We start from the raw sequence: 12,309 nt of genomic DNA on the forward strand, positions 1-12,309 counted from the left end.
AGTCGAGAAGCTTATGTGTTCTGACAGGAATTAATAATGCAAGTAATAAGATTAAAACTATATGGAATATTGTCAAACAGGAGACGGGGCAGCCTGACAGTGCACAGCATACCATAGCAATAAATCAAAATGATGATGTTGTGAGTGATAATTCACAAGTTGCAAGTATTTTTAACGGTCACTTTCTGAATGTAGCAGCAAAAATATGGCTAAAGGGTTCAGTTGAAGAAGCAAAAAAATATGTTAAAAATGTTAGTCCCCAGGACTTTAGGCCTTTAGAAATAGCACCAACATCCCCCACCAAAAAACAAGAGCTCATGTGGAGTTGATGGAGTCTCTAACAGAATTTTGAAGTGTTGTTCTAATTTAAAAAGTGGAGTTCTTAGTGATATATGTAATGCTTCGGTGACACGGAATTTTTCCAGACAGATTGAAATACGCAATTGTCAAACCTCTTCATAAGAAAGGGGACAAGGGTGACTTATATAATTATAGACCAATCTCATTGCTGACTTTATTTTCTAAAATATTTGAAAAAAGTTATGTATTCATGAGTAGTCTCACATTTAAGTGAAAATAATTTACTCAGCATGTCAGAGTTCGGATTCCGGAAGGGTTACTCAACTGAGAATGCTATCTACAGAAGCCCTAAACAACAAATTATTGCCAGTTGGTATTTCTTGTGACCTTTCCAAGGCATTTGACTCTGTGGATCATGTCACACTCTTAGAAAAACTCAGGTTTTATGAAATTGAAGGCTATACACACAGCTGGTTTGAATCATACTTAACAAACAGAAATCAAAAAGTTGTGCTGAATAACACAAATAATGTTGGGAGGGTGGTAAATTCTAGTGAATGGTGGGGAGTTATCACAAAGGGAGTCCCACAGTATTCAATTTTGGGTCCTCTGTTGTTCCTTATTCATGTGAATGACCTCTCATTTAACGTTCAGCAAGGAGAACTAATACTTTTTGCAGATGACACAAGCGTTATAATAAATACCATTCCAGAAAAAGCAGCTGAAGGTATTGTTAAGGATGTCTTTCAAAGAATTATTAAATGGTTCTCAGAAAATAGACTCCCCTTAGTTTCGAAAAATCTCGTTATATCCAGTTCTGTATACCGAATAGAGTCATACAGACAATTGATGTAACATATGAACAGGGCTCAGTTAACAGGGTAGATTTGTCCAAATTTTTGGGTGTTCACATTGATGACAACTTGAACTGGAAGAAGCATATTACTGAACTTCTCAAACAATTAAGTTCAGCTTCTTTCACTTATCATATAACCGCTAGTCTTGGTAATAAACAGATCAGGCTCCTAATGTACTTTGCATATTTCCACTCAATAATGTCTTATGAAATAGTTTTCTGGGGTAACTCACCACTTAGACATAAAGTATTGATTGCACAAAAGAGAACAGTGAGAATAATTACTGGTGTTCACCCAAGGACGTCATGTAGGCATCTATTCAAGGAGTTAGGTATTTTAACTGCACCATCAGAGTACATATATTCACTAATGAAATTCGTTATAAACAATCAATCTCAGTTCGCGAAGAACAGTGATGTTCATATGTACAACACTACAGGGAAAACTGACCTTTACTATCTGTTATTGAAGCTGTCAGTTGCTCAAAAAGGAGTACATTATGGCAACAAAAATCTTTGAACATTTGTCCAACAACATAAAGTGTCTGGCAGGTAGCAGATCAAGTTTTAAATCTAGCTTAAAATCATTTGTTTTGGACAACTCCTTCTATTCCATGTAGTTGCATGCGTAGAACTAAAAATTTCAGTAATATTAATATTAGCCCTTTTCATGTGTGTAGCAGCTTCACTGTTTGCACCAAGTATCACTGTCATTTTTTTACATTTTCAGTATCACAGTCAGGGAAGATTTCCTGGATTTTAGCGCCAGATTTCACTGTTCTACACATCTAAGAACTGCTAAAATTGCTTTTTAATATTTCAGCTGTACCTTTCCCAAGACTATCCACAAAAATATGTACATGTTTTTGATGAATTTTTTTGGAAGAGAATTATTATTTTGACTGGTTCTTTCACTCCTAGTTGCTGAAGGTTTAGGGTTTGGCTTATCAGATGTTACTCTTTTATGATAAATTACATTTTTTGACACTTACACACATGACTTAAGCTTTGGTTCTGAGCCAGTCGCTGGTATACTGCTACTAGAAGAGAGGAGACTATATTTTGTTTATGTTTGTGGATTATAACACACTATACTCAATGGAGATATGAGAAGACACCACTTTAGACACAGACTTGATTTCCTTTAGAGTTGAAGAAATACAACATGTAAACAGAAGCACATGGGAAAGTTAACAAACAGGAACTGAGACTAATGTCAAAGATCATAGCTCATCATAGGAGTAGTTTTTTTTTTAGGTTATTGTTAGTCACCATAGAGCCCCTCACCTCAGCAGTGTAGAGCGTGGGGAGAAGGAAGTAGGTGCAGGGTTGTTTAGAAGGCACATAAAAGCGTCAGATGCTCGGATGACATCAAAAGAACCACTGTGCAAGGTTGCATGACCAACAGTGTTGTGGCCAGTCCCTAAGGAAGGTATGGCTAGACCATTTCTTGGGGATGGGGTGGAGTTGGAGATTTGGATTTCAGCTACCACGCAGTCCTGTAGCTAACCATGGTGGCATAGGTTTTGGCCCATGCAGGAAAAGGGGATCTCTGGTGCATATGCTTGGCTGTGCTATGGAGGAAGTGGCAAGATGTTGATGGAAAAGGTGCTGTCCTGATTTATAGTGACTGCAATGTCAGGGTGTCTACGACCTAGGAGATCCGGGAAGAACCCGGGAATTTTTTCATCCAGGAGAAAACCGGGAAAAACCCAGGAATCTTTTAGAATTCCGCGAATCTATTATTGTTTTAGTTTTCAGTTAAATTCTTGTGATTTTGACTGGTAAGAATCAATACTCCAACAAAGGATATTACTGTATCCCGCTTCTGCAGAATAATACTGCAGCAACAAAACATGAACGAGAGGAAAAATGAACGAAAATAAAACTTAAGTCGCAAAGGAAATGCGCCATATACAACAGCAAAACATAGTGCTCATACATGCGTCTGCCAACAGCGAAGTGTGTCATATGCTTTAGGAAGACTATGCATTGCTTCCTAACAACACATTTCCTCCGATGAGTGTGACGTCAGAGCTGTTTACAATAGATTCGTTTGATCAGTTGCGGGCGGGCTCTTGTGCATGCGCAGATGAGTCGCATGTAAGTAGTACCTTCTCCCGCTTCTGGCTACGGATGTGTGGCTGGGTGCCACTACCTAATATTGTCCCGGTTCGGAAATGTAGATCCTGGGCTATGCACAGAGCAGTCTGAGCTGTAGTGGGGAGGTGGGAAGTCTCCACGTGACCCGTGTTTATGTTTAGTGATTTTGCTGTTTCCTCTTCATTTATTGCTCTCACATTAAATGAAAACAAAACAGATTTCTGTGACCGGGATCTATCAAATGAATTAAAATACGTTCACATGTTTACGGAAGGCTAAAATTTTCTCCACCTTTCTGACAGTCAATCATTAATCGCCTTGCAGAATAATGGAGTTATTTTTGTCGGTTTGCTAAAGAGATTTGACTTTTATTAATCTTGAGCGATGAGGCAGTCAATTTATTTGAAACGAAGTGTTTAATTTCACACTGTTGGTTAGTTTCAACTGTTCGCTGCATTTCAAGTGCACGTTTTCCATTTTCTAGCTCGCATGGCATTATGCCATAATAAAGAACCAAACATGAGACAATACAGTACTGGTACTCAAGAAAATTTACATCCGAAACTGGACATACGAATGTGCACTTTAAGCCTAATTATGCATTTCAGTATGGTTGACGAAATTCCTGTACTCTTGAAGTATCCTCTGATGTCTTGTTTCTTTTGTGAAATAGCGCGAAATCTTTTAATGTTTTACACGTACAAACATACGAGCTTCCTGTGTCATCGTAGCTGCACAAGAGCAGGGGCGCCTGTTATCTGGCGCTCTCTGGCAACTGCTGAAACGAATCAGTTTCTAACACGTCACGGGAAAATATTGCGAATGGTGGTTTGAAAAGCGTTACTTTTTGAAAGTAAATTTCCTTTTACACAAGATGAACTATGTACGATGAATTTCTTAAATCACAGAGCGTTTGACTCTCAATTAAAAATCAACTCTTTGATGATGACCATCTAGAAGAATTTCGAGCCCAGAAGGTCAGAAATTTATGTCATTATTTAAAATTTTACTGGCACATTTGTGTGATATATCTCAGAGTGTAACACGCGCAGAAAAGATCAACATTATATGTGGAAGCTTAGCTTCTCTTGCAGTTTATTAATCTTCGAGACCACGGTTATATGTGAAAGCTTTGTTTTACTTGCAGCAACACTATTTATATTAATTTAAACCATTAACTTTTCCTATTTGTATTTTCGCACTACTTATGAGTGATCTTGCTATTGGCTGACTACATCACGTGTTGTATGCTGTCTTCGGCTGGCGAGATCACGTGACATCAGCTATTACTGGCTTACAAAATCGCGTCGCAATCTCGATTTCGATGCTTTGGAAAGTAGCATGAGCTGTTTGGTGGAATTCGAAGTTATACCTTCATAACAGGAAACTATGTAGCGTACATGTTGCTGCACATCAAAGATCTTTCCAAAACGTGTTTTTTCTCCCCTTAGTTTCGTTTTCTAAAGTGCCGGGAAATTCTACGTCACCATATAAAACCATAAACATTCAAAGCACTGATAAATTTTACAGTGTCAAGAAAAAGTGTATTTTCACCCGGGAGAAAGTGTATTTTCAACCGGGAAAAATCCGGGAATTTTTTTCCCTCGTCCATGTATACACCCTGAATGTCTTCTTCAGTGCTGTCTGGTATCTGAAAGGAGCAAATGAGGGTGATGTGAGCTGTAGACGAGTCATCATGATGCTGAAGAGGAGTGGCTAACATGAAGATCATGCCATCACAGAGCTGGATAGGGAGGTCTGCAGCAGTGAAATAGGAGGCGTCAACTGTGAAGCTAGCTCCACTTGTAGATGAAGACTACGCAGATACATTGGAATCATGTAGCCTGATAATCTCTGCTGGACAAGTGTCACATGCGGCACTTGTGTCATGTTGTGCACTGGTAGGGGTGAAACATTGAACAGTCATCACTGCTTGCAGCAAGAGCCTCATCATGCATCTGCTCCTGTGTTGAATCTGTGGTTGTAGGAGGGTATTCTTCCCATGTCCTAGCTAGTTTAATACTTATAATAGAAACTGTATCACATTTCCTATTGAGAAGGATGTCCATTGTATTATTTTCAGGGCTGAGTAGCCTATGTGGCCCAGAGTATCGAGGTTGGAGTGCCGTCTAGACTGTATCATCACATAGCATGATGAACTCACAATGTGTCAGATTGCTATGTATGAACATTCATGGCAGGAAGTGAGGATATGGGGCTGGCGAATGTACATGAACGATATGTGAGCGAAGCTGCTCAGCTAAAGTAGGAAACTTGCCCCAAGGCAGGAATTCTGTGTGCTTGACAAACTCTGCAGGTAGCCCTAGAGGCTCACCATAGAGGATATCATTGAGAGAGGCGTGCAGGTCATCTTTGTTAGCTGAGCAGACGCCAAGTAAGATCCACAGCAGGGTCTCTGCAGATGGTACACAGTTGTATGTAACTTGTAGACACCACACAAGTAACATAATCTGGCAAAGAGTAGAGACTCAAACTGGCATCCCTGGTCAATAGTGATGGAAAAGGGGTGTTCGGAAAGCGAAATCCACACAGAAATGAAAGTTTGCATGACAGAATCAGTCCGAAAGAGGTCTGTCCTCGACCCACCTAGTTACCTGGTCAGTAGCTGAAAGGGTGTGTCTGAACCCCTTGGATGAGTGAAGGGAGGCCACGATGTTGAGGTGCACATGTCAAAGGTGCCCCTTCAGTAAATCGGTTTTACCCAGTGGAGGTTGAGTATACCAGCCAACATTGTGTTGTTAACATAGTATGCACACACAAGTCCATAAGCAGCAGTCATTCTTCATACTGGGCCAAACAAAATGTTTCATGATGAGTTGGGTCATAGAGTCAATGCATGGATATGTGAGGTTGTGGAAAGTGGAGAAAACTGTCCAATGGACAGGAGCCAGAACAAAGTGGCAGAGGTTGCCTGTAGACATGTTACTTAGTGTCAAGTGTGAGGAACTGGGGAGGGAGCAGGAAATTAAGGTCAGTACTGATTTAGGGTTCTGTTGAAGATTTTGAAGTTCAGTATCATCCACTAGGTGTTCATCCAAGTCCTGTGGAGAGGTGATGGAGTTCACTCATGACCGATAATCTCAACCACTTTGCCTGAACCTCTGATGTACTGAATGTCGGAGATCTACTGGCTAATTATGTCCATGTGATGGAATCTTCATGGAAGAAGGTCCTTTGCAGGGTTGTGAATAGTGGCAGCCAGTTGTTTATGATGAGTAAAAATCATAAGCTCATGCCCTTCAGTGTCATTGTGGAAATATTGTTGACCTTGTATACCGATATTAATTCACAGTTGAAAGCTGACCACATACACAGAGAAGCAGTGTTTCTTTGAGAAAAATTGAAGGGGTTGTGATGTATCACCAACATGCTGTTGTCGAACTGCACCATTCAAAGAGTTACTCCCATCAGCTGTGAAAGAGATGTGAGCGTCCAGTAATGGGTGCATGACTGTGAGAGTATATGAAATTCATCTGAGCACCATACCTTCCATGTCCCAGAGGTGTTCTTACTGGCCAGACCATCTGTCAATGGGGTCAGGAGAGAGGCGGCATAGGGCAATTGTCTACCATAAAAATTTATCATGCCAAGAAAATGTCACAAATTGCAATAGGTCGTAGGTAACAGGAGGTCATGGATAAACGCAATGTGGTCAGATGTCTGGTGGATAGATTTGGCAGTGATGGTATGGCCGAGGAAGGTGACACTCCTGTGGCTCAATTGTGATTTATTGTGGTTAATTTCCACGCTGTGCAGTGAGAGATTGTGTCAGATGTTGCTCATGTTTCTCAGTAGAGGGGGAGAAGATCAGGATATCTTCAAGGTAGGCATAGCAATAAGGCAGGTTAAATAAAACAGCGTCACTGAACCTTTGCTAAGTCTGAGCCACATTTTTCAGGCCATAAGACATATAGCAGTATTCAGATAAGCCAAACAGTGTAATGATTGCAGTTGTGGGGATGTCATCTTTGAACATAGGACTCTGGTGGTATGCTTTGCAGCCGTCAAGAACACCAAACACTCTTGCCCTGCTAAGTAGCTGGATGAATTCCTGAAAGTGGGCTCTGGACAGATTGTCCACAATAGTTCAGGCGTTAAGTTTCCGATAGTTACCACACAGCTGAAACAAACCATCCTTCATAGGCATGATGCGGATGGGAGAAATTACACTTAAAAGCTCATTAATAACTGCTGTAGCATGATGTAATGTTTTGGAGGTGAGGCAGCGTGAGGACCTTCCGTAATTGTTATCCTGTGATGAGTACCTTTAGTGATAGCACTTAGTTGTGAAGCCTGAGTATGCAAGGAAAGAACACAATTACCATCTCACAAATACTTCGTACAAGGAGGCAAAGCACTTTGAGGAGGAATGTGACTCATCTCAGTTTGTGCAGACAGGGGCTTGATGGTGGTGTGTGTTGGCTGTGAACTGAAGAGGTGGCTGAGTCTGTGTTGAATGTGTGCCAATTTCTGTGATGTGGCATTTAAAATGTTGGAAGCTTGGATTGTGTGCACTTATGATGTCTATCTCAGTGTGTTGAATAGTGAGCTCAAACAGGGTGTTGGTTAGGCAAGCCATCAGCATTGAAAACTCGGATAAATTTAGGAGACGCTGATCAGATATCGAGGAATACATTACAGCAGAAATACTGAAACAGTCTGGAATGTGAGAGCCTGTCACATGATGAATCAGAGATGTTGTCTGCAGGTTTGGAGACACAGATTTTTTTTTGGAAAGTCAGTACCATGAACTGGGCTGTAAATGTCTGTGACGTGAAATGTCCAAATGAACTGCATCTGTGGTTAGAGATGGAGCCAGAGTTCCACTGTGCCACAAATGATGATGTGGAAGCCGTTAGATGCGTAGTGAGCAAGTTTCACAGGAATTGATGGAGTGAGATTGCAAGAGGATGGGATGACACTGACATCCACTCCAAAGCCCATGAGAAAGTTCAAGTTTTTGTAGCAGTTTGAGATGTAGAGTCACTAGCAAGCCGTGGTTGCTGTACTCAATGACTGTTGTCCAAAACATTGCCCTGCAGGAGCGTTGCGAGCCATGGTGCCTATATTGGCTCATGCGTAGAGTTTGGGTAAGCACAAGGAGGACAGCAATTTCTTGTCACGCTGCAACAGGTAATGTGTAACTAGCTGAGCTTGGGTAAGGAGGTTGTCACCTGCGCCATCTGTTGTGCTATGCTGTGCTTCTCTTACCTGACCAGATAGTGAGCTGGCAGGATTCATTGGAGCTTGGAAATCTGAAGCTGGATGTGTCCAGCACTGGCTGCTAGTGGCTGCAGGCTACTTTGCTGTGGGAAGTCAGCTCTCATACAACCTCTACTATCTGAGAACATCTATGGAGAAAGGAGAGTGGAGCCACTGCTGCCAACTTAGTCATCCACCAAGATTTTGTATTTGAGAATAGTTGCCTGTGCCTGATAATTCTGTATGCCTGGTCTTCCATCCTAAGCTTGCTCCCCAAAGGGTCATCAGAATGGGAAAGGAGCTGCAGTTGGAATTCATGCAGAAGCTTGATGAGCCATGATGTCCAGATTGCAAAGTCAGGCATGACTTCAGGGCCCCTTGTGTGCTCGCAGGCGGCTCCACAGATGTGAAGGCAATCTTGGGCTGAGGTGTTTTTCATGGATTATATGGTGTATAGCATCTGCCAGTGGAGGCAGTAGATGTTTGATGACTCTTTTTCCTTGCCATAGCATACTCGAGCTGTGCTGGCAGCCTCAGTAGTAGGTCGCTGATAATCATGTGATCACATAGGTGACTAACTAAGCAAATAAACTTGGCATTATTGTCCAGGATTCCATGTAAATCTAACAGGTTGTCGACCAGGTCAAACCAAGTCTTTGAATTTCCCTTTTGTAGTTGAATAAGATTGGGAAATCTGCTTGTGAGAAAATGTTGCATAGCCGATGGTTGAATTGCCATGTGTTGTGGAGGAGTCTTTGATATACCGTATTTACTCGAATCTAAGCCGCACTTTTTTTCCGGTTTTTGAAATCCAAAAAACCGTCTTCGGCTTAGAATCGAGTGCAAAGCAAGCGGAAGTTCTGAAAAATGTCGGTAGGTGCCGCCACAACTAACTTCTGCTGTCGAATATATGTAGCGCTACACAGGCATGGTTTGTAGGCACAAAGATAAATACTGGCGCCAAAACCTCTGCGTCAGTAAATAGATATTTTTTTAAAAAAGGTGGAAGACGAGCTTTTTTTTCTCCACCCCGAGTTTCGACCACTGCATTTTCATACATTATCCAACGAAGTAAATACAAACTCCGTATTGTTCATCTTCGAATGTAGCAGAATTTCAATGTACTACGAAAATCCGACTGGCAAGACCGTTTGGGACATTTGTCAATATGGCCAACTCTACGTTCTGAAATTTTTCCTACCTGTGACAAGAGATGGTTGCTAATAGGAACTTTTATGAATTGTGAATCACATGCAGTATTCTCTTCACCATAAGAATAATATGAATATAAACATTTTGAGTTGTTTTCTTTTGTGTTTGCTGCTATCTCATTTAAATCCTGCCTGCCTAATAAACTACGAAACTAGAGTGAGACAACGGCAAACGCAGAAGAATATACGTATCATGTTTATATTCGTATTAAGTGACACAGTCAGAAATGAAGCACGGCAACTGACTAGATTTTCAAATCTAAGATGACTCTAATTTCTGTGCAGAATTTGATGTACTAAAGAAGCATCCGCAAAGATTTTCAAACGGAGAAAAATTTTCGCCTAACTCTCGTTCAGAACATGTTCTATCATACGCAGTCTATTATTTGGTTCTTGTTGATCATTGTCAAAGAAAGCAGCAGTGTAAGTAACAACAAATAGCAGTCTCTTGCCTACGCAAGGAAAACTTCGAGCTCTCCCTCCAGCTCCACGAAACTCGGCTCCAGCTATACAACGCTGCAAAGTACGCAAGCACACTTCACCCCCCCTCGGCGCCTTTTCGATCCCTCCTTGGCGTTTCCAGCATATTCACATTGACATTGTCGGCCCTCTCCCCCCCTCTAACAGCTTTCGTTATGTTCTCTCGTTTATCGACCAAACAACTCACTGGGTCGAGGCTGTCCCACTCCCCAATATCATGGCTGAAACTGTTGCTCGAGCTTTCGTCGAGTCATAGGTATCGTATTTCGGATGTCCAGCTATCATCACGACTGACCAGGGCAGACAATTTGAGTCGGCCCTGTTCGAGATTTGTAACATTTGCGGCATCCGGCGCATCCATACCACAGCCTATCACCCACAAAGTAACGGACTAGTTGAGCACTGGCACCGCACTTTCACGATGGCTCTTCGATGCCACGACTCTCTTTGGACAGAGGCCCTTCCCCTTGTACTACTCGGCATTCGTGCGATCTATAAGGAAGACCTCAAAAGCACAATAGCCAAGTTTGTATACAGCCAGAACATTGTTCTCCCTGGCGAACTTGTGAGCCCTTCCGCTTCTCTCCCTCAGTCTGACTTATCTTCCTTCATGGACCACGTCAGACGCCACTTCATCAACCTCCACATCCCTCCGCCCGCCAGCCATTCCCGCCCTAAGGTTCACGTCCCAAAATCTCTGAACAATTGCGAGTACGTCATGCTCCGAGATGACACTGTACGTGCTCCCCTCCAACCCTCTTATACCGGCCCATACTGAGTTCTCCGGCACGCAGCCAACACCTATGACATCCAGATAAAAGATTCAGCTGTTACGGTCTCTCTCAACAGACTTAAGCCTGCTCTTGTCAAGCCCACTTCTACCCTCTTTCAGGCTGCGACCATGCCACTCACTGTCGTGGCTCATGATGCTCCGACCACTCCCTCCACATCGGACTTACTCACTCAGTCAAGTGACTTCCAGCTCCAATCATCGAGCTCTTCTCCGACCTCGCCTTCTACTCCAGTCTCACGCACTCAGTCAAGTGATCACATGCTCCCCCGGTCGAACTTACCTACGATCACGCCTCCGCCGCCGGGCCCTTCTCCAGTCCCTTCGACCTCTCCCCCCAATGCCTGCCTCGCCCTGTCGAGGTTTCTCATGCCCCCCATCTTGAACATGCCCTCACTCGAGGTGTTTGTGCCTGTCCTCCCAGACATAATCCACAACATCTCTATAATACTACGCAATGACACACTGTCTGTCGTATGTTTCCCTTCATCCAGTGCTCATGACACAACCTCCACCATTTCCTGCCAACTGGTGAAATGTGTTCCCCTCTCAACCGACGTCAACCTGGACATGCTTTGTGTTCACCACGCCCAGTTGAGACATTGTCATCGTTGCTGCGTTCCTCCCGCAAGTCGCTGGCCTACCTGTCGCTGCATGACCAGCACACCCAGTATGATGTCTGGCGCGTTTCAACGACTTCCAGGTTCGATGGCCGGACCTTCCTTTACGTCATCGACCAACACAGCTCCACGATGATGCTGTCGAGCTGACCATGATTTGGCTCCCGCGGACCATCCATTCCGACACTATAGTCACCCCCCACCCCCCCATGGCCTCTCAGGAGTACTCCATACTGCGGGAGGGGATGGGGCTATGGGGTGCCAATGAGATCGACACCAGTATCGATCTGAGCATCATCTTTGAACCTAGCAAAACATTATCTCTGTGTAGTTCTGCCATCCAGTTCTCTGTAAGCCTTACTTGTGTGAAGAGGTAAATAAATGAACTCCTGATTATAAGGTGTTGTTTGGTGAATCTCACTCGAGCATCCACCTCAAGTTGTTGTGACATGCCATAGTCTCTAGCAACATTATACTTCAACTTTCCCTTCTTCAGGGCATGTAAAACAGTTTGTCTCATATCGACCATATGTTCTGTGTGTTTTTACATGCTTGTAATCGTCTCTACAAATAAACAAACACTATCTGAATGCCTAAGTAACAATAGCTAATGAACACCATTCCACCAGAGCACATTACAATATACTTTTGAGCTAAAGGAATATATACTTACATTGTTATAGAATGATTTTGCTTGTTTATCAAGTACCTAATCACAGCAGTGTG

This window comes from Schistocerca americana, chromosome 4 (genome assembly GCF_021461395.2).
Source record: "Schistocerca americana isolate TAMUIC-IGC-003095 chromosome 4, iqSchAmer2.1, whole genome shotgun sequence".
Lineage (NCBI taxonomy): Eukaryota > Metazoa > Arthropoda > Insecta > Orthoptera > Acrididae > Schistocerca > Schistocerca americana.